This window comes from Staurois parvus, unplaced genomic scaffold (assembly GCF_062004578.1).
Source record: "Staurois parvus isolate SC_StPar_1 unplaced genomic scaffold, SC_StPar_1.0 ptg000714l, whole genome shotgun sequence".
NCBI classification, from domain to species: domain Eukaryota; kingdom Metazoa; phylum Chordata; class Amphibia; order Anura; family Ranidae; genus Staurois; species Staurois parvus.
The window spans coordinates 1249599-1276934 of NW_028318510.1; positions in this window are offsets into that span (position 1 = coordinate 1249599).

Consider the following 27336-nt stretch of genomic DNA (forward strand, 5'->3'; position numbering starts at 1 on the left):
GTAACGTTTCTGTGGCCCTTAGTAACAATTCTGTGTCCCTCAATAACAATTCTGTGTCTGTCCCTAAGTAACAATTCTGTGGCCCTAAGTAACGTTTCTGTGGCCCTAAGTAACGTTTCTGTGGCCCTCAGTAACAATTCAGTGTCCCTCAATAACAATTCTGTGTCTGTCCCTAAGTAACAATTCTGTGGCCCTAAGTAACGATTCTGTGGCCCTCAGTAACAAATCTGTGTCCCTCAGTAACAATTCTGTGTCTGTCCCTAAGTAACAATTCTGTGGCCCTAAGTAACATTTCTGTGGCCCTAAGTAACGGTTCTGTGGCCCTCAGTAACAATTCTGTGTCCCTCAATAACAATTCTGTGTCTGTCCCTAAGTAACAATTCTGTGGCCCTAAGTAACGTTTCTGTGGCCCTAAGTAACGATTCTGTGGCCCTCAGTAACAAATCTGTGTCCCTCACTAACAATTCTGTGTCTGTCCCTAAGTAACAATTCTGTGGCCCTAAGTAACGATTCTGTGGCCCTCAGTAACAATTCTGTGTCTGTCCCTAAGTAACAATTCTGTGGCCCTAAGTAACGTTTCTGTGGCCCTAAGTAACGATTCTGTGGCCCTCAGTAACAAATCTGTGTCCCTCAGTAACAATTCTGTGTCTGTCCCTAAGTAACAATTCTGTGGCCCTAAGTAACGATTCTGTGGCCCTCAGTAACAAATCTGTGTCCCTCAGTAACAATTCTGTGTCTGTCCCTAAGTAACAATTCTGTGGCCCTAAGTAACGTTTCTGTGGCCCTAAGTAACGATTCTGTGGCCCTCAGTAACAATTCTGTATCCCTCAGTAACAATTCTGTCTGTCCCTGAGTAACAATTCTGTGTCCCTAAGTAACGTTTCTGTGGCCCTAAGTAAACGTTTCTGTGGCCCTAAGTAACGTTTCTATGGCCCTAAGTAACGATTCTGTGGCCCTAACTAACGTTTCTCTGTCCCTAAGTAACGTTTCTGTGTCCCTAACTCTCTCCCTGCATACAGCCAGGTCTGCCTCTGTTGAATGACTGGAGTCAAATGGAGAATTCTAAAATGGCCGCTATTTATAGCTCGACCATTACACTGTGCTGGCTGGCTGGCTGCTGATTGGCTAATGCGATCACATGTCATGAATGAATGCATTATGGGTCAGCGCGCCTTGTCTGCGCGCCTTCCCAGACATCCCCGCTCCGTCACCGCACATGTCGCCGCCATTTTAGGAAAAATTTCGATTCGCGCATCCGAAGTCTGCTTATTTTCGGATTCGACGTGAATCGAAATTTTCCTAATATTTGAAACGAATTCCACTTCACCTACTTCGATTCGCTCATCTCTCCTCACGATCATACTGGGGTGTGTAGTTCTATTGCCAATCTAACACACAGGCTCAGTCTGCTGAGGACTACATATCCCCACACGTACATACAAAACAAGGGAGACCATTCAATATATAGTCACAATCTTTCACCCTCAAAGTCTTGAACTTTTTAAAGATTAATTTGTTTTTAATTAATTCACACTACAGACAAGAGCAAAATATCAAGAAAGTAAATTTTGCACAATGACTGCCTTCTGCAGGCAAAACTGTATTTTACTTTTTATGCTTGACTAGCCATTTAGGACAAAGGACAGGTACAGTTAAGAATATGTAATCTCTCTCAGGAATAGTGAACTATAAAATCATCATGGGCATCCGGATAGCATGGGTCACATATTATACATGAGTTTTATGGGAAGACAAACATTATTACTCATGTCTGATATTTCTACAGCGCTGACAGTTCACTAATATTACATAATGTCTGTGACTCAGTCTCTACCTTTCAAGATTCTGAACTGCGCAATTAGAAACCGAGCAAGGAAAAAGCAGGGAAGTCTTGTTCTTACAGCAGCTATACATGCTTGAGCTAAGTCTTTTACAGATGGGTCAGATTGGTCCAGTACATGAACAATGAGGGACCCCTATTGTCCTTGATTGGATGCAGAAGGGGGGGGGGGGGGTTTGTTTACTAATGGATTAAAGGCGTTTCACTTATGTAAATGAGATATTAATAAATTAGGTAAACTCACGCTTACATTTAATACCCAATCATCTGCTGGCAGAAATCCTGATTATTTTTTTTTTATTATTTCCCTTGCACATCATTGGGTATTCAATGTGAACACATGATCACCTTATTCACTAACATTCACTCTGCAAAGTGAACAGCCTTTACTCCTTTAGAGAATCTATTCCGTAAAATAGAATATTGCATCCAGAAACATCCAGGAAAGACTATGACACCCTTTAGAATTATGTCGGGGTGCAGCACTAAACACATTGGTTACTTGTATTGCAAAGAGAGAGACATCATTTTATCCCTGTATAAATCATTAGTAAGACCTCATCTGGAATCTCTTGTTCAGTGTTGGGCACCAGTTCACAAAAAGGATAACAGGGAACTGGCGAAAGAGCAGAGAAGGGCAACCAAGCTGATAAGAGGCATGGATGAGCTCAGCTATGAGGAAAGATTATCTGAATGGAATTTATACTCTCCTGAGAAGGGGAGATTGGGGGGGGGGATATGATCAACATGTATAAATACATAAGTGTCCAGATTGTGAACTCGGTGCAGAGTTATTGACCTTAAGGTCATCACAGAGGACAAGGGGGCACTCCTTACATCTGGAGGAAAAAAGATTTAACCTCCAAATACGGAGAGACTTCTTCACAATAAGATCTGTGAAAATGTGGAATATACTCCCTCAAGAGCTGGTTCTGGCCAGCTCAGTAGCTTGTTTAAAAAAAGACTGGATTATTTCCGAAATGCACATAATATAACTAGATAGTAATGTTTACAGGTAAAGTTGATCCAGGAAATATCCAATTGCCTCTTGGGGGATTAAGAAGGCATTTCCCCCTTGCTGGAGCAGATTGGATCATGGATTTATTGTAGGCTGATAGCAGGACTTCCCTGTTCAATAATCAGCAAACAAACTACATTTCCAGAAGAGCTAGCTAATGGGCGAAGGCAGATAAATACAGAAGCCTGGGAACCAAAGGATAGGAATGTTGAGAGCTGGAGAGCAGGTGTGAGGAAAAAATGTGCAGGACGCCGGAGGTCCAGGCTGGGCTGGGCCACAGAGAGTGAAGGTGAGTGGAGGAATTGCTGACTGCCTACACCACTGACAAGCCGACTGACAATCCCATGAGCAGACAAACCGGAGTGTTGTCACCTGGAGTGATCTGTGTCAGAGGAATCTGGAGAACATAGGGGCCCCCAGTTTCTGCTACCTGACTGAGGCCACTAAATCATATAAGTTGCAAATGGCATTGCTAAGTTCGGTTACTATCTTCTCAGTTTAAAATCCTTTTTTTCACAAGTTACATGTGCTAAGGCCTAGATTTTCTGGCCTATCCTGCCTTGTGGCCTACTAATCATTACACTTTCAACACATCAAATCACCAGAGCCGCTGCAATATCTGCACCCTGTGGGTCAAGTTGTATTAGTGCTTCATTTCCAGTCTGTGTCATTTGACAAGGAATTTCTTTATCATTGTAGTTTGCTGCCCTTTTAAAGAGGAACTAACCCCTAAAGAAGTGTATTTCTGCCCCTTTCCTTAATTTCAGCCTAATTTTAGATTTCACTCTGTGTGTACTAAGGAGACACCATCCAAATTCAACATCACTTAAAGGAGCAGTTCCCTATGTGTTCACCCTGTCAAGAAAATCCTACCTTTGCATCAAGAAAAATTTAAATCCTCATGTGCACCAACTGGGGCCCCATCAAGTGCGCAGAAGACTGGACACTGCAGTTTAATGAGCCTATCTAATTAAAGAGCTCTTTCTTTTTCTCAGAATTAAACCCAGCCATCAGTACTTGAGAGGCCAATGTGAGTTAGCCTGCCAATTCAATTGTTTCCCCTTCTGCTCGCTTAGGAAAAAACATGTCAGGGCTGGGGTTTATCATTTAAATTCTGAATTGCAGGACATCTTGAATTGATTTTAGTATTAACTGTTATTCCATGCACATACTTTCTTGTTGTTCTACTGTGCTTGAATTTTGACCTCAATTTAACCAAAATATAAGTTCACTCTAAACTGTGTGTGAATCTATTTTATCATTGCAGCTAGAAGGTTCTTCAGGCCAAAGTTCTAAGGTGGTTTCAGCAGGGGTTGGGCTTCCAAGGCAGGTTCAGGAAAGAAAAGGAACTCAAACATTACTCAGCAGCCTTCAAGGGGGCAGTGCTACATGTGGGTACCTTTTTTTTCCGCTGTTGGCTGAACTGGATGGACTTGAGTCTTATTTTGACCAGATAACTTATGTAACTATGTAACGTGATTCATGTACCTGCCAGGTACATGGATCTGTCCATTTCAGCACTGAGGATGAAGTGTCCATATTGAACACTCCACCCCCACTGCATTCACACCTGCCCTCCTTCCCTGGCCACTATGCAGGCACATGGCCAAGGAGTTATGTACTGGGGTGGGTGTAGCCCAATGGGTAACTAAGAGACTAGTTGCCCATCAGGTCCACTTTACATTTGACTGACAGAACATGGGAATGTGTGGATCCATAGTTACTATTCAGTCTAATAACAGCTTTTGAATCCACCCATTGCCATGCACTGTCCATCAAAAGTAAGGCGGACCTGATGGGAAACTAGTCTCTGATTCTCCATCACGTATCACTTCCACCCAATGAAAAATAATTTACCAGATATGAACATTGCCCATATTTGGGTGATAACACCACTTGTATCCCCATTTACACTAATCTTTTGGTGAGAGAATCTCCAAACCTACAGCTAAATGGAACCTAGGATACAGCACACACATGACAACTTCCCAGCACAGGCACAGCCCAGCTCAGAGTTGGTCTTAATTACCAGTTTCCTAATCTGAGAACTGGTGTTAATTCTTGAAGAATTTGTTGCTGCCATAGCAACAGATTCTTAAAGTATAACTAAAGGCAAAACTTTTCCTTTTTAGCTTTAGATAGAGTGGAGATGGATTAGAACTCCTATTACGTTTTTATTGCTGTCTGTGCCCTGTTAGGGAGATTCACCCGGACTCCTCCTGTCTATCATTATCATCAAAAGTGAAATTAAAGAAAATCCCAAATTTTGGGTTGTCCCCAGAAAAGTAAAAGAATGGAAATCTTCCAATGGGCATATTAGTTCTGGTGACCTGGGGGTCCTTAAGGAATTCAATTTGCAGGGATTATTTCTCAATTCCTGTTTTGGAGACAGGAAGTCAAAGTAAATCTCCCCAATGGGACACAGATGGCAAAAAATAAACTGACAGGGTTACAACCCTCCCTTACTCTATCCAAAATTAAAAAAAAGGTTTTGCTTATGGTTGTTCTTCAAGGTGGTGGTAGAACAAATTTGCCATACGTTAATATTACCAACACTGGAGCAAATGCTTGCCTGAATTAGGCACAGGTAGTTCTTAAAGAATACGCGAACACTCACCTTGTAAAACAACGCAATTTAAAATAAAAATACAAGGAAAATGTTTTTGTGTGTGTAAATATATATATATATATATATATATATATATATATATATAAATATATATATATATATATATTGATTGTATATAGGGCAGAGTTTCTCAACTAGGGTTCCTCCAGAGGTTGCTAAGGGTTCCTTGAGCAATGAGCAACTTCTGCCTCTCAGATAAGTTCCCACTGATGCCATTGATCTTTTTAGCTATCTTTAAGGGGGTAATTCTTTCCAGTAACCACAAGTAGAAGGAGCATTCTTCCCACTGATCATCATACTAATGTATCATGAGTTTTAGATTTAGTTATTTTTAGCAAGGGTTTCCTGAGACTTGAAAGTTATCTTAGGGGTTCCTCTGTCTCGAAAAGGTTGAGAAAGACTGGTATAGGTTGTTCAAGTCAAACCGGGACTTTTAATTTTACAGGTATAGAAAAAAGGGAGACATCTTTTGCCTGCTTGCTAGACTTGGGGTTACAGTCACAAAGACGAGCCACTCCTTCCCATTCTGTCCCCAGGGTTGATTCATCAACATCGCTTACAAATGCCTCCACAGCAGCCCGATTATAGGGCTAGCATGGCGGTACTACACACAATACTAAGTGGAAAGTGTGTCCTATTACTGACAGGCTGCACACATGTCGTGGGCCAGTCCAGAGACCATTAATCAAGATGGCAGACAACAGTGTTAGTGCTTGTATGGAACAGTGTGTGGTGATGAGTTTCTTGTGAACGAAGGTGAAAAACCCGTGGACATCTACAGAAGCATAGTACGTTGATGAGACGCTCAGTCACAGTAAGACATTTGAATGGTGTAAATGTTTCAAAGATGACTGTATGTCTGTCATTGATGATCTTGGCCGTGGTGGTTTCCAGCCCACATCAGTCATTCCAGTGAGCAATCAGTGCGTGGAACACCTGATCCTGAATAAATGAGGCATAACCTGTCATGAAATTGCACAAGAGACTAATCTTTTTTTGGGAACAGTGAACACAATGATGACAGAGTGAAGCAGGCTGTCCTAGGATGGTTGAGGTGTACTGACAAATCTTTCTATGCCAAAACTTTCCAGACATTAGTTAAACACTGGGATAAGTGTATAAATGTAGCAGGGGAGTATGTTGAAATATAAATGCAGTTCCACTTCTTGAAATTTGTTCTTTCATTATATAAACTGAAACATTTGACTTGAACGCCCCTCATATATATACTGTATGTATGTTTTATAAGTGATCACATGACCTCTGTTCTCAGCTGCATAAGGGGCTAAGAGACTGCAGGGGGTGTGTCAGCAGGAGGCAGAGAAAGCGCAATGCACCAATCTTCCCGGTGAAGATCTGTGTAGGGAACGTGCTAGCACATCTTGGTCATTGGATGACAAGCAGACTTTGCTCCCAGCACTGTCATAAAACTGACCACGCTGGAGTGGATGTACATCTGTGCCAAGTGTGTTAAGTTTGAAATAGGAAAGCATGGGGACTGGCAGGAACAACAGGCATTTAACACAAAGGAAGCAATACAAAGAGAACAGGATACCTTGTAACACAAGTATATGGTACAGAAGGCATAGAAGAAAAAAAAACCCTTATGAGACTTTATTGCAGCAAACTGGGACATTACACACATACACCCAAGAAAACTTAAAACAAATATCAACTTTATTACATAGGCATGCTTATAAGAAATACATATTTTTTTGTTAAAAAAGGCATTGGCTCTAACAAATATTACAAAAAAAGCTTTCTTCACAAAGTGAAAAGACACCCAAGAAAGAGAGAGAGTTAACCCGACGCGTTTCGATCATTTCACATTTTTATCTTCTTCAGGGTGTATAGATACAGAAGAAATGTCTAATGGATACGTAGAGATAAATCATAATATGTATATATTGACAATTAGTCAATGGCATTAGTATAATTACCATGATAGTACTTACAAAAAGTAAATATTAGTCAGAGTAATTGTAACATAATAGCATCCAGAATGAACCCGCATGAACCGGAGCCCCAACGGCATGGACACTCAAGAAGAACAAGAGTGGGCAGATGTCAATCCCATGGAACCAGCAGCAACCAGGAAACACTAGATCACCCTCTACACCTTCTGCAAACATCACAAAAAACAAAATGAATGATATAAAAGGCTTATCTCATGGACCTGAAGGATGATACTCAAAATGATCTAAAGAAAGCAGCACTAACCATGCTGAGGCCAATACATGTGATGAATTGAAATGTTTCTGCATTAAATGGTGAAGGTATCATTAATCTCATAGGGTCACAACTCAAGGCAATTACAAGTTTGAAATACTTTTTTCTTCAATGGTAAGAATCTCACAAATCCCATAAACCAAGAGCACAAGATCGTTAATTGAACTATAATAAACATCAAATAAATTATCCACAATACTTACTGGAATATAAGAATATCGAAGTATCATTGCCTCACATTGATTAGCGTATAGAGATGTAAAAAGTCTCACGGGGCAAAACTATATCCAAGTAGAGTGCTCACCAAGCCATCAAGATAACACAGGGAACCACTCTAAAGACTGGAACACCAAACCACTGATAGAGTGTAGGAAGCCTCAGCAAATATGAGCTGCATCCAGCTGTCTAATCTGTGGAAATGTAAAAAAATATACACATTCACAGAATTTCTTTCATAATGATAGCTACTTATCTTCACTGAAAAAACAAGAACAAATTCTCACCAAACCATGAGGGTCATATAAAAAACTACCTTCAAAACAGGAAGCCAAGAACCAACTGCACTATTGCATCCAATAAATAGGGTTGAATGTGTGATAATTATCCCATCAGAGGGTGATCTAATGCACCTGTGCCACCAGTCCAAGGAAAGGGCAGCTAAAAACCGCCAATGACACCAAAATGGCGTCTCCATGTTGCCACCCCGGCGTTCGTGAAGGAGAGCATCTTCCCCCGACATCCAACGGAGACACCCGTTGTAAAGGATGTGACATCATGGCACCACACCGGTGCCCAGCGTGAAAACGCAGCCATGCAGGGCGCATGCGCGGCCAAGCACAACTTCCGGGGCAGTCATAAAAAGCAGCTGGTATGGGAGATGGTACAGAAGGCATATATCAGGAATATAAAAAGTTACTACCACCAGAAATGTGCTATTAGGGCCCCTAACCATCTATAAAAGAAATGCATTTACTTTTCAAATTGACACATAAACTGAAAATTATTAGATATGTAAAATTATTAGATTTAAAGAGTCCAACCAAAGCAACATTTCAGTTTTTGGTATACATTGAAGACCATTCACTTCCTGCTTCATTATAAAGGGCCCTCTAAACAACCCAGTGGAATATTTGACAGTTTGCGGTGACTATTGCTGGGACGGCTGATGGTCTGTAGAGGAACTTGACCTATAAACGTATCATTTCATTACACATACATTGCAAACAGATGTAAATGAACTCCATCTACAGAGAATTTGCACTTTATCATTCACTTCTATTGCTGTGGGTTTATCATATTTGTTAAGAAGTTTATCTTAGCAACCATATGAAATGAAAGATCATGATATATACTGAAATGCTTGCATGTGTGTATGCTGCTTATCTAGACTGCCTTGTGTTCATGCTGATATAATTCTATCAATTCTAACAAATGATAAAGTTTATCATATGTTTCCATTTTTTGGCATTGTTGGGTACCATGATACCTTTATGTAGCACAATATGATGGCTATTCATTGCATGACGTCAATCATTTAAATATGAGCTCCAGGCAGATATAACAACACACAGTAATTATTATTATTATACAGGCTATATAGCTCCAACAGTTTACGCAGCACTTTACCATATAAAGGCAGACAGTACAATTACAATACAATTTAATACAGTAGGAAACAGAGTGCCCTGCTTGTTAGAGATTACAATCTAAGAGGGATGGAAAAGATACAAAAGGTAATAACTGTTGGGGATGGGCTGATAAAGAGAATAAATGTACAGTTGTTAGGTGGGGGCAGAGTAGGCCCCTCTGAAGAAATTAGTTTTCAGGGATTGTGGACAGATTAGGACATAGACAGATTGGGGTAGGGAGTTCCAGAAGATGGGAGAGGCTCTGGAGAAGTCATGGATGTGGAAATGGAGGAGGTGACAAGGGAGCTAGAGAGCAGGAGGTCTTGGGAGGAAAGAAGAGAGTGATTTGGTTGGTATTTTGAGATTAAGTTAGTGATATAGCTGGGGGCAGAGTTGTGGATGGCTTTGTAACTTGTTAGTATCTTGAATTTAATTTGTTGGGTGAATGGAAGCCAGTGGAGGGATTGGCAGAGGGTTGGCATACACGTAGCGGTTGGTAAGGTGGGTGAGTCTGGCGGCAGCATTCATGATGGACTGAAATTAGTTTTGCTTTTGTAATGCAGCTAGTATAAGTACCAGAATATGATTAGGTTCAGCCTTTGAGGCAGAACTCAAATAGTTAATCAGTTGTGCTGCAGTGCAAAGAACATGTTGATAGGGGGAGAGAGTAAAGTGATAGAGTGAAAGGGTATGTTGCTTCTCCTTTCACTGTCCAGTCATTGCAGAAAGGAGAGACAAGACCTGTAAGTCTCAGTATCTGGTAGTATCAGAAAGATCAAATCTTCTGCCCCACTAGACAGGGCTCTACTATGTGGAAGAGCTGTGTAAATCTGAAGACTGGATGGACTGAAATACAAATTCTTTAGTATGTAAAACAGCTCCCTATATATATTTAATCTCTGTACTTAGCTGTTTTCCTGTTTTAAGTTCTAGTAGTTGCTTACTTTGTTATTTCCTCTCTTTTTTGTGCTCTGGGGTAACTAGAGAGTAGTATGCAATACAGACATTACTAATCACAGCTCATATAAGAGGATTAAATTTCTCCAGTAGCACCGATCTCCCTGGCTCCCTCTTTAGTGCCAGCACACGCTTCTCTCTCCCTGCAGACCGCTTCTTAGAGATGTAACACCACCCCCACTCACATAAAACAGAGAATATGGTCCCAGCCCAAATATTTGTTGTATTAATTGTTCCGTGTGCCCTACTTAAATCCTTCATTACTTTAAGTGACGCAGCATGTTTCCCCTGACCTTCTGTCAATTTCAACATGTAGTTAAATCCTTTCAGTTTCCATGAAGCCTCAGCCTGCTGATTATAAATGGTCCAGAATGGAATAAAGCCTGCTGAAAGCTTACGAATTATCAGATATTTTGCATAGCTGGTGCATGACTGCTAACTGTCCCTAATTTTCAGAGATTTGGCCCTGGGAAATGGTTTCCCTGGAAGTGTAATGGATTATGAAATGTAGTACAAACAGCTCAATACATCCATCAAATACATACTGTATATCCTACCCAAATTCAATCCAGTCCATTTTCCAATCTAGAGAGCAAAGCCAAGATTTAGATTATGAATCTTTTTTGCAATTTATGAATCAATTTGCAACTTTCAAGTCTGAAATTTGTTTCCAGGTTTTGCTGGGAGGCTTCACTTTACCAGTGAACCTGATTCAATCATAACATAATAAAATTCAGCGCTACAATATTTGTAAGACATACACACAAATTACATTGTGCATTCTCCAATAAATAAAAAGTCAAACATAGTGCAGCCAGTGTCCAATGTTCAATTCAACTAATTGTGGTGACAAAAGAACAGTCGCAGTGTTCAAATGATTATAGTATCCACCAGCTACATCACCAACCTGGTCTCAAAATATTACCAAACTGCTCTCTTCGATCCTCCCAAGACCTTCTGCTCTCTAGTTTCCGTGTCACCGCTCGCCTCCAGGACTTCTCCCAAGCTTCTCCCATCCTATGGAATTCTCTACCCCAATCTGTCCGGCTGTCCGGCTGTCTCCTAATCTATCCACCTTTATACGATCCCTGAAAACCTTTCTCTATAAAGAAGTCTATCCTGCTTCTACCTAGTAAACCGCCATTTATTTCTTCCATCAGCTCATCCTCCCCACAGCTAATACCTTTTGTATCACTCAACCCTTCCTTCTAGATTGTAAACTCTAACGAGCAGGGCCCTCTGTTTCCTCTTATACCAAATTGTATTGTAACTGTAATGTCTACTTTAATTTTGTAAAGAGCTGCGCAAACTGTTGGCGCTATATAAATACTGTATAATAATATAAATAATAATGTGATATATAAGCACTTGGTAGTGTAGCCTCCATCTTTAGATTAAATGCAGACTTACCAGAGCAACTTGCTGTATACATATAGAACAGCAATATGTGCTTAGAATATAGTAGCTCTCTCTCTTCCAAGATCCAGAGTAAACTCCTCTCCGAAGCCAGGAATCAGCATCCATTCACCTCTCCAGACAAGAGGCTGCCAGACCAGCAAGGCATGGTGGCATGAGCTCTGGCAATACACCTCAACCAAGCGCTGTTTCATGTGATCTCGCATCTTCATGTGAACTGGTAACATGGTTCAAAGGATCAGATTTTGCATTATCATATGACATAGAATAAAACCAGCAATACATGGATTTAGATTTGTCTGGTTCAGAAGGGAGTCAGGGACCGGAAAAATTTCAATCCATCTATGGGCAGGGAGGTTATACAGAATTTGATTTACTGTTTGAGTTCTGTACAACTACCCTGCTGGATTTTCCCTGCTCGATCAGTGCCACAGGCTGTAGCACTGGTCAGGGTATTCTGATGGCAGGGAAGTTTCCCCACTGTCAGAATACAATAGCTCAAAGGGGTGAATTCTTCCATCTACCTTGAATGTGTGGATGGGGGAAACAAGTCTTTTTTTGGTTCAGCCTGTGGAGAGGTGCACCATGATGCGGGAAGAAAATACATAGGGGTTGATTTACTAAAGGCAAATAGGCTGTGCACTGAAAGTGCAGTTGTTCTAGATCTGAGGGGAACATGCAAGGAAAATTAAAAAAACAGCACTTTTGCTTGCACTTCATTGGATGAAAGAAATCAGCAGAGCTTCGTCTCATTTCAGAGCTTTCCCTCAAGTCTAAAGCAACTGAACTTGTAGTGCACTTGAAGCGCACTTGCAGGTGCACTTGCGGTGCATTGCGGTGCATTGCAGTGCACAGTATATTTAACTTTAGTAAATCAACCCCACAAAGTCCGGTTGCAGTAAAACTTTGAACTTGTATTTGGCAGAATGCCAACGTTACAAACACCCAGGTTGGAGAACACTGCTAAAGAAATAACTCACAGTTCAATGCAGTCAGATATAGAGGAGGATAAGTGCCGAAAGCATCTGTTTCAGAGGATGAAGTGCTGCCTTGTTGGTCTGGTCTCCTTTCCAGGATAGTAGGTCCCTTCTCATCATGAACCTTTCCCTACCACTAGTTACCTTCCCTAACAAGTGGGGTCTCTCTCCCTAAACTAGCCACACCCCATAAGCGTGCAAAATCCCGTAGGCAGGGACTTAAATAGACCTTGCTGACCCAAGATGGCTACTGATGGTCACATGGGCGCAGCGTAGCCAACCAGAATGCTCCACTTATCAAGGAAACCATAGAGAAACCTTGTGAGAGAACACACTGCACCCCCCCCCCCCTATAAGCTTACTGGTTGAATAAAAAAAAATATGACTCTTCTATGGACTGCGATACCCTCAACCCCCAGATGTCTGGCTATCTCCCACTCTGTCACTGCATTTAGGTGATCCCTAAAAACCCATGTCTTAATGGAAGCCTATCCTGCCTCTACATAACTCCTGAACATTTCTTTCCTAATCAGCTCACCCCCACACAGTTATTACCCTTTGTAACACTTGCCCCCCCCCCCTTCCTTTTAGACTGCAAATTCTCACGAGTAGGGCACCCCAACCCTCTTGTACTAAATTGTATTGCAACTGTGCTGTCTGCTGTTATATTGTAAAGCACTGCTTGAGCTGTTGGCACTTATATAAATCCAGTAAAATAATAATAACAAACAGCCAATAGAAGGAAAGCCATCAGAGCTGCATATAAAATTTGATTAAGAAATATAAAACAGAAATAACATAAAACTGTACGAACCGCACATTTAGGTAGCATGGTACATTTAGTACTTTTGAGTGTTCTCATTTCAAATGAATGGTCTCTTAACTTTATAAATAAGGTAAAGCTGTGTTTACCTAGACTATTTAATGGTGTGCAAAAGAAATAAAAAAAAATAGGATTGCTGCTATTACTTGACAGGATGGTTCAAGTGAATACAGTTAGAAAGTTCATCATTTTCTGCAAAAAGGTTTATTTTTAAAACAGAATCTTTATAAATAGTTAAAAAATATATAAAAGACAAGTCTAGAAACTTACAAATGTAATTAAAAATAATTGACTCAACACCATTATAGTTTTCCTTTAAGATTGAAATTCTAGACAGATTAATAAAAAAAGCAAATTGTGCAGGTATGTGTCCATCAAAAATGTTAAAAATAAAGTAAAAGTTTGTCAGTTTGACTTGGTATCATCCTTCAGCAGTCTATTTTACAACAAGGCTCAAACTGCAAGCAGTAAAAGCAACAGAAGGAACCAATCAGTTGTGCTGCAGTGCTCATGTGTTAACTAGGGACATACTGATGGGAAGAGAGAAGAGTGACAGAGAATTAAAGTATTACTAAACTGCTCTCCCACAGTACACAGAACATGGAAGTGCAATTATTTTAGTAAATATAAACTGTTAAATACCTTTTCTGATCAGCAGCTAGAGCAGTATTGTGACTTCAGCAGAGCACTGGTTAAAGCTTGTAGGAGTTTTTTTCTGCTCTAGGAGGATGCAAAACCCCTGACCTCTGTCTGGACAGTGCTGATTGGCTCTGTGCTGATGACATGCACTCTCCAAAGAAAAAAAAAACTTCTCTAGCAATACACACTAAACTGAGCATGTGCATGTGGCTATGGGTTCAGTCTGTCTTACCATGTGGACATTTGAACAAGAGGAGGGGCAGAGAAAACAGAATCAAACGGCCTCTTTACACAATGCACAGGATTAACCCCTTAGGTTCCACAGTGAGTATAACAAGCATGCATTACTGCATATACAGACTGATTTTACTGTTGTGGGTTTTGTAACACTTTAAGCTATCAGACTGCTGCTTCCTCTTTAAATGTCCAGTCACAGGCTTGGGAAGGACAAGACCTAGTTGCATTACCTAAAGCAATGCCTTATCCCTCAACTTCATATTGCATGCATTTCTACATTAATGAATACAAAAACACTTTTAAGCTCAAGCAGCAGTGCATCCAATAGTGTAAGCATGATGCTTTGCCCCATGCAGCCCTTCTCCGATTGGGGAATCTTCAATAAACTGTAAAAACTCACAGGAAGGAGCAAATGTCTACTGCAATACTACCATGAAAAGATTTTGGCTCTGAGGAAGGGGGTACGACCCTTGAAACGTGTTGTGCTATGGATAGACGCTTTGCTTGCAGCTGGAGTCATGATCTGAAGCATTTGTTTTGTGCTTTCTTAGTGCGTACACTAACATGTTCCCTAAATAAATGTTATGGCAGCAATGCATTAGGCATTTTCCCCTTCCTAAGTGTCATTTACAGTATGCATCATGCATTTAATGTTTAAATATTTTATTTATTTCAGGTACTTATATAGCACCATCAATTTACGCAGTGCTTTACATATATATTGTACATTCACATCAGTCCCTAACCTTCAAGGGGTGTACAATCTAAGGTCCCTAACTCACATACATACACATACTAGGGCCAATTTAGACAGGATCCAATTAACCTCCCAGCATGTCTTTGGAGTGTGGGAGGAAACCGGAGTACCTGCAGGAAACCCACGCAGGCACAGTGAGAACATGTAAACTCTGGGCAGGTGGTGCCGTGGCTGGGATTCAAACCAACAACCTTAGTACTGCCAGGCGGAAGTGCTAACCACTTAGCCACTGTGCTGCCCTAAAAAACGTTTATGTCTTACTCTTCCTGGTAATTGTGAAGTATGCCCGTCACACAGATGCCCTCTGAAAAGGCAACATCACCATTGCCTTCACGGAAATACCGCAACTAAACTGAGAGATATTGCAGTGTTGTACTGCACTTCAATTCAGGTACGCACCCTACAAAATTATATTAATTTGCTTGGGAAAAAGGTTTCTCCCCAAGGTCTTGCAAGATCTCTAGGAAGTTTATTTTCTCCCAACAGATTTCTGTACTGTCATATGGTGCATGTGCAAGATGATGCGCAAGTTATGCACTATCTTGGACATTTTTTAAGTGGTGGCACAGGAACAAGGACCCAGGCAGCACAGAGGCAGCACAAAAATAGGTAAGTATGAAGAAATAGTCACTAAGATATAGAGAATTATTATTGTTTATTTCTCCCTATTCAGGTATACAGTACAGGTTTATAGAGTAAGGGCGGGAAGGGGGGAGGTCCTCTTTATTTGCAGCAGAGAAAAGGATGTGGTCTCAAGCATGGTTCTCCCGCCTGGCAGGGCCATGAAACTCCTACAAGGGAATCCATAGAAACAGAAATTCTTTGTTAAGTAGAACAGTTCTGTTATCCACTTGCCCTCCTGAGGATTTACCCCCCTTCCCAATAAAAGGCCATTTTTTGCATTACGGTGCTGCATTACTTAAACTGACAATTGCGCGGTCATGCAACACTGCACCCAAATTAAATTTATGTCCTTTTTTCCCATGGATTGAGCTTTCTTTTGGTGGTATTTGATCACCTGTGCGGTTTTTATTTTTTGCGCTATAAAAAAAAATACCGACAACTTGGAGAAAAAAACAATATTTTTGACTTTTTGCTATTAAACATGTCCAGTAAAAAAATTTAAAAAACGAATTTCATCATAAATTTCGGCCAAAATGTATTCTGCTGCATGTCTTTGCTAAAAAAAATCCCAATACGTGTAAATTAATAGCATTTACAAATGGTGATCAGCAACTTATAGCGGGACTGCGGTGGGCATTCTGACACTGGGGGGAACTGACTTGGTGTCACTGACATCCCCAGTGACACCAAAACAGTGATCAGTGCTAAAAAAACACTGACACTTTACTAATGGCACTGAGCAGGAAGGGGTTAACATGAGGGGCGATCAAAGGGTTAACTGTGTGCTGGGTGTGTTTTACTATGGGGCTGTGTGTTTGTGCTTCACTGTAAGCACACTGCTTTGTATGGCTGTGCTGTGCAACTGTTTTGTTTACAAACAGTTCTCCTTCCTGTCGGAGATCCTCGGCAATCACCGGGCGCCAGCGAAAAATCACAGGCCGGAACCCGGTGATTGACAGCCACGGCCGCGCACTATGGCACGGGTAGGGCGCGCGCGTGCCCTCTACCTAGAAATGCAGAATCACGTACATACTGTGTATATGATTTTGCGCACCCATGCTGCCCTGTATCAGTATTTCTGCTATAGGGCGGACGGGAAGCAGTTAAATTTATTTAATCTGTGCATTCAGCTGAATTTAAGAAAGAATTTAAGTAAAACAAGCTGCAGATAAACTGTGAAAAGATATACTTGGATTTTAAGGTGCATTCTAACATCAAGATACATAATTGTGCTCTGCTTGCTAAACAATAACAGGCTAAAATCCCCTTTTAATCTGAATAAAATAATATTGTATTGCTCTTCTGCATCTACTGTGGAATTATATCCTGTTTTGTTGCATGCTTTGTGTTCTTGTCAGCTGCTCATTTTTAGTCCAAATGAGATGAAATTCTCTAGGCAGAAACCCCAAAGTTAGCAATGTAATGTCATTTACTCTGTGAAAGAGGTCACAGTTGGTTCGCTGTTCAACTGATCAGTATAAGTCCTCATGCACACCGGGCTGTATAAAGTCACGTTAAAAATGCAAGTTTTCCACATTTTTCAGCGTTTTTGTATTAGCGTTTAGCTGCGTTTTTCCACGTTTGCATCTTTAGCGGTTTTCACACAACAAAATACAATTTTTGCTTAAAACAAGCACGAAAACGCCAGTTTGACGTGTTTTATCACGTTTTTCCACGATTACCAGCATTGGAGTGTTTTTTACAGCTAGAAAACTCCTCTAGAAACCCACTAATTTAGGGTTTATTTTTCCAGCCAAAAAAATCCCCTGCCAAAAAACACTGATTAAAGCCTATGTGTGAATGCAGACATAGGATAACATGCTGGGGTGTTTACTAGCTGTAGAAAAAAAATGCCAAAAACCCAAAACAGCAGCTGTACAAAATATCCAGTGTGCATGAGGACTAAAGTGAAGTCAACCTGAAAATACTCCAATCTAAAAAAGATAGTCTTCATGAATGAGATTAAATATATGATCTTGACTTCTTAAATACAGCAAAACAAATAATCATTGCACCCAGCGTGCATTCAGGCCTGTGCATTGCTTTGTACCAATTGACAGCAATGGGACTGCCTGTTTGGGGATGCATGGAACACCTGTGCATCCCCATGTAAGTAAACAAAGCCCTCCACAGGTGTACAATAATGTACAACCCATGTGAATGAGGCCTAAGTATAGTATAATTATTATGAAGAAATTCAACTTCTTCAAACCTCTAAACAGACTAAAGTAACAGTGAAGATCAGGTTTGTCTCTGATACAAGAGACACAAGAAGAAACAAAGGTGGCTAAGTTCAAAAAGACTTTTGAAAAAGCCAAGAGCCCATCAGTGTTGCTCCTTGTCATGTGATCAGCATGATATCAGTGAATGGTCACAAGTAAGGATGAGTAAAATTAAGAATTTTCTATTATCCTTGAAATTTCAGTGAAAATCAGGTTTTGGCTAATTTTAACATTACGGTAAAATTTGATTGGAATTAATGGGGAAAGTGAAATTAAGGTGGTTTTAACGATCCAATGGATTTTAAAAAGCTCAATAAAAAAACAAAAATACAAAGAACACTAAATAAAATATTATTTTAATTCTATAGGATTTTTTTCAGTGCTAGCAGCTTTATAAAATAAAAGGAGGCAGCATAGCTACAAAAAAACAAGTCAAGGCAAAAGAACAAGACACAAATACTGTACTTAGAACACTTATTATATTATATATATTATATTAATTTAGACCTCCTTGAAGTGATGAGTTGTCAGGGATTGTCTAAAAAACTGAATTACCCTACCTCCCCCATCCTCCAGAAAAAAAGCCTTCTAAATAGAGAAAAAAGTAAACCCACCTTTTGAACAAAATAGAGAGTTCTAATTTTTTTCAATTGCAAAATCAGTAATTGTGCAGGAAAATAAATTTGTTTTGGTCGGGGGAAGAGGAGTGGCAATTAAATCATTAAGAGAACATGAACAAGTGGTGTACTTAGGTTTCATGCTGCCCTAGGCAACACAAAAATTGCCCCCCCCCCCAGAGAGAGCCTGACACCGACCAACACCACCCAGTGGAGAAATCCTGACACTGACCAACCCCAGCCCCCAATCCCCCCCCTCTCCTGGGGAGACAACCTATAGAACCTATCATCGATCTGCAGTTCCCCACTCCCCCCCCCGTGGAGCGAGCCTGACACTGACCAACACCAAAAGTGGAGAGAGTCTGACACTGACCAACAACCCCCACAGAAGAGAGCCTTCCACTACAACCACCCCCCCATAACCCTCCACCACCCCCCTCCCGCCCCCAGCGAGAGAAAGACATTCACCTTCACAGCACGCAGCCTCTCTCAGACCCCACTTGGTTCCCATGCTGCGTGTGTCCCTTCTTCCAAGGGGAGTGGGGACGGTGCCACCCCCTAAAAAATGCCACCCTAGGCAATTACCTTTTTTGCCTTGTGGTATAAATGCCTCTGACATCAACTTATAAATATTAAAGGAGTTATTACTGACTTGCTCCTAAAGTTTTTTTTACTATTTAGCGAGTTACTGACCAGGATCAGAAATTAAGTTTATGGGTTTTATATTCCTTAACTACATTCTCTAAATGTACTCCATTATTTCTATTTATTCTGATATGGATTTTATGGAGCATCTATTCAAAATAATCTTGTCACCTGAATTTTTCTCAAGACAGTTGTCAAACTAATGTCACTACAGGCTATGTACCCACAAAAGACAGACCAATGTTTCCCTAACCGTTTCCTTAACCAGTTGACTGCCAAGGATGTATGTCCTATGGTATGGCTACATTATATCCTAGGTGACCTGGCTGGCTAAAGCCCGCTGTCATCTGATGTCACAGAGCAGTTCCAGGCTCTGGAAGTATCCCCACCATAATGTGTGGATCCATCCAGCTGCCTGGTTGACAGCTGGCTCTGGCTTTCAGAGCATGGCTAGAGCGGAAGCCAGTTGCTTCTGCCCCCTCTCTTGCCCGGAGTTCCAGGGAGCGGTATGCCACCGACAGTCTTTGCTCCAAGCAGGCCGAGAACTAAGTGATCATCTATCATGTGAACACTCAGCCAGTTTTAATTTTTTCAGCCTAAAAACATTTTTGTAAGTATAGACAAATACCTAGTAATATTGGCACAATTCCATTGGCCTTCTCATCTCCTGCACACTGAACTGATATCTTAAACATATTATCAGCTTTACTAGCTGTATTACAAAACAAATCCTTTCATGTGATGGCGAAGAGTAGAGGTGTTTGTGATACCTAGGATGACAACACTGCTCTTCCATAGATACAGTACAGTGAGTGAGCATTGTCACTTTAGGATAGCACGTGTGTTACTGGCAGGATCACCAGGTGAAATTAAAGGAACAAAAGCCTTAGAAAGATCATAAATGCAGCTACTACATCTAAAGACTGGCAAATTGCAATATACTTAATTTTTGGGGGGGGGTTTAGATTCTTTTTATTTATTTAAATATTTATTAATTTTCCATATAAAATACATGTCCCATCATTACTCTCATATAACAAACAAAACCATTAGTTATATCCCTTTCTATCATTATTTCCTTTACCCCCCTCCACCTATCTAATACCCCCACCCACCCTGAAACCTACCCCCCCCCCAAAAATGAAACCACCCACTCTACATTTCTCCATTACATCTTTTCCTAAGTAAGGGGTACTTTCATATATCCCACTCTACTGCTTCATGTATTTCACCTTGGGCACAAAATCTTCCCATTTTCCCCACCTCCTATAATATAACCCCATCTTGTCTTCTTGCATATAATACAGTTTCTCCATCCTACATATCTGATTCACTCTTTCCACCCAATCCTCTTCTTTCGGCACCTCTGAGCTATGCCAAAACGTTGCCGCATTCAGAGAGTACCATATACCCGAATCCTTGTATTTGTTCACTGATAGCTCTAGATTCTGTTAGTTTTAGATTCTGATTAACAATAAATAAAGTTTCCTATGCGTAGCATAACTAGTGAATGTGCCCATTAATTAATGGTGTCATTTTTTAAATTGGTGCTAGTTTTTTTTATGGTAATTGTATGCATAAGGAATGTTTTGTATAAACATTTTTATTTAATATTTTAGTATTTTTATGGGCAGAGGATTGAAAGAGGCTCAGTAAATCTTACAGAGGCGATATGGAATATCATTTTAAAAGGAAATATATAGCAGTTTCAGGCTTGTTGTTTTACAATCAGTTATATAGTTACATAGTCAGTAAGGTTGAAAAACTAGTTCATCCTGTACAACCTGTGTGGGTGTGTGTTCATGTCAAAAATTGTTCTCATATCCCTGTATACTGTGTTCGCTAAGATACCCGTTCAAGAGTTTTTTAAAACTATCAATGCTTTCTGCTGACACCATCGATTGTGGAAGTGAGTTCCACATCCTTACCACCCTGATAGTGAAAACCCCCCTACACAGTTTAAAGTTAAACTGCTTCTTCTCCAGTTTCAGTGAGTGGCCCCGTGTCTTCTTATACTCCCTGCAACTGTTAATTTATTATATGTTTGATTTTTTTCCTTTGCTAGAATCACCATTAAGATATTTGAATATCACTATCATATCTCCTCTCAAACGTCTCTGCTCCAGAAGATTAGGTTTAATGTTAGTAGTCATCAGGGGCGGACTGACCATTTGGAAACTCGGGCACTGCCTGGGGGCCCGGGGTCAGTAGGAGGCCCCATGAGATGCCCCTGGTACCTTTTTCATAGGCTTTTTTGAGTTTGGGCAAGAACACAGGGGCCCCATGATCTCCTATTGCCCGGGGGCCCCATGAGTTGTCAGTCCGCCCCTGGTAGTCATTCCTCATAAATAACTGAGGTCCTCTAGTCCCCTTATTAACTTAGTTGCCCTTCTCTTGACACTCCAGTTCCAGCATATACTTCCTGAGGACTGATGACCAGAACTAAACGGCATACTCCAGATGTGGCCGAACCAGAGTTTTATAAAGTGACAGGATTATAGTTTTATCTCTTGAGTAAATACCTTTTTTATCTCCTTCAATAAAGGGCACTTTCACCCCCTTGCTGCCCAGGCCAATTTTCAGCTTTGGGTGCTCTCGCACTTTGAACAACAGTTATGCAGTCTCCTAGATTGTAAGATCCCAGGATCAGGGCCCTCCTATCCCTCTTGTATTGAACTGTATTGTTGCTGTATTGTCTCTCGTTATATTGTAAAGCGCTGAGCAAACTGTTGGCACCATATAAATCCTGTATAATAATAATAATAATATGCAGTCCTGCAACACTGTACCCAAATTAAAATTTTATAATATTTTGAGAAGATAGAGCTTTCTTTTGGTGGCATTTGATCACCACTGGGGTTTTTTTCAGTTTTTGTTAAACAAATGAAAAAAGACCAGAACTTTTGAAAATAAAAACCCTTTTCTTAGTTTCTGTTATACAAATTTACAAATAAGTAAATTTTCTTCTTCACTGTTGTCAGCTGATGAGGCTGCAGTGGTGGGCGCTGTATTAATGAGCACTAATGAGGCTACACTGATGGCCACTGATGAGGCTGCACTGAGGGGCACTGATGAGGCTGCACTGATGAGGCAACACTGATGGCCACTGATGAGGTGGCACTGATAAGCTACACTGATGGGCACTGATGAAGAGGCACTGATGAGACTGCACCGATAAGGTGACACTGATAGGTGCCACTGATGGGCACTGACAAGCTGCACAGATGGGAACTGATATGCTCCACTGATGTACCAGGATTGGGCTTCACTGATATTCTGCACCAGGATTCTGTACCAGGACTGGGGCTTCAATGATATTCTGCACTGATGGGCACTGATATGCTGCACTGATGAGCACTGATGGGGCTTCACTGATTATCAGGGCACTGATAATCAGTGCCCTGATAATCATTGCAAATAACCCCTGTCACTGGAAATCCAGTTATCAGCTTTTCTTTCCTCAGTGCTGTAACAGTGCTGAGGAAAAGAAATGCCGATAACCGACATTTGTTTGCATGTGATCGGATGTAATTGGATATGGCTGATTACATGGTAAAGAGCCATTGACTCTTTACCATAGCCAGTGATGAGCTGTGTCTGAAGGATACAGCTCACCACAGATCGCCATACTGTGCGCCCTCAGTGCACGCATGAGCGCCCGTGACTGGGAGGACGTCATATGACATTTACCTGGAGGGACAAATGGCATGCCTGGCCAATGGCAGATTGACAACTGGATCAGTTATGCATACTAATATTCTTCTAGTTTTGCTTGCTGCAGCTTGGAATTGTATGCCATTGCTGCATCTGTCATCTGCTAGAACCCCCAGATCTTTTTCCATCCTGGATTCCCCCAGAGGTTCATCCTCTAGTGAGTAACTTGCATTCATATTTTTAGACCCCAAGTGCATTATTTAACATTTTTCAACATTAAACCTTATTTGCCATGTAGTTGCCCATCCCCTTATTTCATTGAGGTCTTCTTGTAAAGTTTCTACTGTATATCCTGCTGTGAAGTTACTACCCTACTTAGCTTTGTATCATCAGTAAACACTGAGAGTGAGCTATTTTTACCAACTTCTATATCATTTAAAAATAAATTAAACAGAATGGATCCCAGGACAGAGCCTTGGGCTACCTGACTTACCACTCAAGATCAGTCTGAGTACATGCTATTTATCACCACCCTTTGGACGCGCCTCTGTAACCAGTTTTCTATCCATGAACAAACCCTATGGTCCATGCCTACAGACCTCAATTTGTAAATTAAGCATGTATAAGGGACTGTATCGAATGCTTTTGCAAAATCTAGACCCACCACATCAACCGGCCTTCCTTTATCTAGATGGCAGATTACGTTATAGAAAGTTAACAGATTGGTTTGGCAAGAATGACCTATCATAAATCTATGCTGATTACTACTAATAATACTATTTTCATCAGCAAATTCTTGGATATAGTCCCTTATCACTCCCTCCAATAGTTTACATACTATTGATGTTAGACTAATCGGCCCGTGTGTTTTCCAGGAATATATATATCTGTCATTATTTAAATATTGGAACCAGTTGCCCCTTCACCAGTCAGCTGGTAATAGTCCCATCATTACACTATCCATAAAAATTAGGAATAATGGTCTGGCTATAACCTGAGTTCTTTGTGTATTCTTGGGTCTAAGCCATCGATCCTGGTGATTTATTTGTGTTAAGCTTTTCTAGTCTTTTTCAGACACCAGCTTCTATTAGCTACAACGGTACATTCTGTGGTGCATTACTAATGATACACTCTTGATTACTATACCCCTCCTTTTCCTTTGTAAAAACTGAGAAGAATAATGCATTTAGTACAGTTGCCTTCTCCTTGTCATTTGTAAACAATTTCCCTTCATCGTCCTTTATGGGGCCAAAATGTTCTGACCTCGATTTTTTACTGTTGATATATTTAAAAAATGTCTTGGGATTTTTTTTCTCTCCTCCACTATGTGGTTCGTAGTATATTTTAGGTGCCCTAATTGTGTTCTTACACTGTTTATTGCATTCCTTGTGATATTGGAATGCTGAAAATGACCCCTCAGCCTTATATTTTTTAAAGGCTGCTTTTTTCTCTTTAATATGTCTTTTTTATGTTACAGTTTACCACCAAGGTTTAACCTTTGCTCTTTTATATTTATCACCCATTGGAATACACTGGATGATAGCTTTATTTAATATATGCCTTAAGTACTCCCATTTTTACCTCAGTGTTCAATGTTTAAAGGATTTGGTCCCATTTAATATCTTGTAGTATTGGGCATAGTTTAGAGAAGTTGGCTCTTTTGAAATTTAGTGTTCTTGCACTACTGATATGCCTCCTTTTCCTATGATTTATACTGACTGTAATTATCCTGTGTGGTTTCCAAGTTGTCCCGCATTTCCACATCAGTGACCAGATCTGTTTTATATCTGGTTCCTGTACCTCCATATCCCCACCCCTCTCTATACTGGCCCCCGCCAGCACCTACTGAGTAATGTCCAAACTCCTTTCCAGGTTGTTAATGCTTCCTAGTGTTGCCACCTAATCTGTGCTTCCAGAGAAACAACTAGCTCACATCTCACACAGCAGTATTTGCCCACAAACAGCTCTTCAAGGAATATATACATGGAGCAAGACACGCACTGTGTCGCATCACCACTCCTGTTGGACATTTTACCACTACCCTAATCTGATAAGGATAATTCCAGAAAAATAAAACGAGTTTTAAATGTATGCATAATAATTTGCTGTTAAGCCTCCTTGCTTAATTCTAATCTGACCAGTATCTGTTGTTTAACTGTTTTGGATACTTGAGCCCCCAAAGTCCACTTATGCTGCTCCTGCCCCCGTTGTCTTTTCCTCCTGCTTCTGCTCAATGATCACACAGTCCCTGGTGACCTCTCTTCTATTTCTTGCTCACTGGTTACACCGCATCCTCTCCTTCTGCTTAGTAACGCATGCCCCTGTCATTTTCAATGCTCCCAGATACTCAAAGTACCCCTTATTGCCTCAAAATACTCACAAAGACCCCAAGTTACATTTAAAGTTATTTCCAGTTTCTTAAATTATTCCAAATTACTCTCAATACTCCAATTCACTCCCCATTTCTCTAATTTACTCCCAATTTCTCCCAGTAACCCAAGTTACTCCCAATTATTCCCAGTAACCCAAGTTACTCCCAATTACTCTCAGTAATCTAAATTACTCCCAATTACTCCAGGTAATCCAAATTATTCCAAATTACTCACATTAAAACAAGTTATTCAAAGTTACTCCCATTAATCCGAGTTACTCCAAATTATTCCCAGTAATCTGAGTTACTCCAATTTATTCCAAGGGCTCCAAGGTAATCCTAGTAATCCAAATTACTCCAAATTACTCCCAGTACTCCAATTCACTCCCAATACGCAAAGTTACGCCTAGTATTCTAGATTATTCCTGGTACTCTAAAATATTCCCAATTACTTCCTGTAATCCAAGTTACTCCCAATTACTCCCAGTAATCCAAATTACTCCCAATTACTCCCAGTAATTCAAATAACTCCCAATTACTCCCAGTGATCCAAGTTACTCCAAAATTTATCACAGTTTTCAAGTTACTCCTAGCCCTCCAAATTACTCCAAAATTACTCCCAGTACTCCAATTTACTCCAGGTATCCCACATTACTCAAGGTACTCTAAGTTACTACAAAGTACTCCTAGTTACAGTCTAAGTTACTCACAGTGCTCCCAATAATACTCACAATACTCCAAACTATTCCTCCTGTCAGTGTGTCCCACAGATCCTCCTGTCAATGCGTCCTACAGATCCTTCTGTCCAAACCTCCTTTTAGTGAGCTCTGCAGGTCTTCCTACAGTCAGTGTGCCCCGCCAATTCTTCTGTCAGTGTGCCCCACAAATCGTCCTTCTGTCTTTGTGCCCTGACTCCCACTCCTTCATGCACAGTTTTTCAGCCTCCAACTGTCAGTGTCAGTGTGCCCACAGCTCCTCCTGTCCCAGTGTGTCTGCCTCTATGCCTGTCTCCTCCTGAAGTGCTCCTCTCCTCACTCTGAAGCTGGAGCCTTCTTACCTTCTGCCATTACATCAAACCATTGTGCTTTTCCCCTAAAAGTCTGAAAAAAGTCTTTCATGCTTTGATCAAACACTTTAACAATGCACTTTCTCCATTCCTTTACCACCAGCACATCTAAATTCTCTATCCTATGTGACACCCTCCTATATATAAATGAAGGTGTAATGAAGGTGCTGATAGCTGACTTTCCATAAGCAGTCGATTTGTTTCCTCCCATGTAGGAATTCTTCCTGGTTCATCTTGATAGTATTTAGATAATAACATTTTTCGGTTTTCAGCTGTACTCTATTCTTCTTTCTCTTTCCACACCCAACAGAGGGTCTTCCATTTCTACCTCCCCCTAACTGTCAGTTTCACCTCTAGGAGGGACTTTTGCTTCCACGACATCTTTCTATTTCTCTTGTTCTTCTGGCCCACTTTATTCTCTGTTTGCTGTTTTACTCCCTTCCTTTGGGGTCATTGCCCTGATATGTGGCATAAAGTTATGTCTGGGGACTTTACCTTTCTCACTAAAATTAGCACACCACTCTTCTCAGCATTTCTCTTTTTCTGTATCCATAGCTCTTGTAATTCCCACAGAAAATACTTTTGTTCCCCAACTTGAACCTAGCTGAAGGGCAGGAGTGTTACCTAAAAGTTCACAACCAGCCCATATGTCAAACTCATTCTGAATTGTATCCATGTATCTCAGTTAGAATTTAAATACCTGAAATAAAAGGGTACAAAGGGTGAGTACATTGTTACCACCACAACAATGTCTTCCTTGTTCTGAATCCCCAAGGCCTCTTGCAGAATTTCTCTCACAAGGAATTCCAAATCCTTTTCACTTCCATAATTCTTAGCCTGTATGACCCACATAACATTCTTAATCTGTGCTTACTTTGGTACATCAAGGATCTCTGACAGGAAAGTTGGATTCTGCATGAATAACATATTTGCCTAAATCTCTTTCAGGAGACCTAGAGAGGCAAACCTCTTTTGTGGGTTCATCAG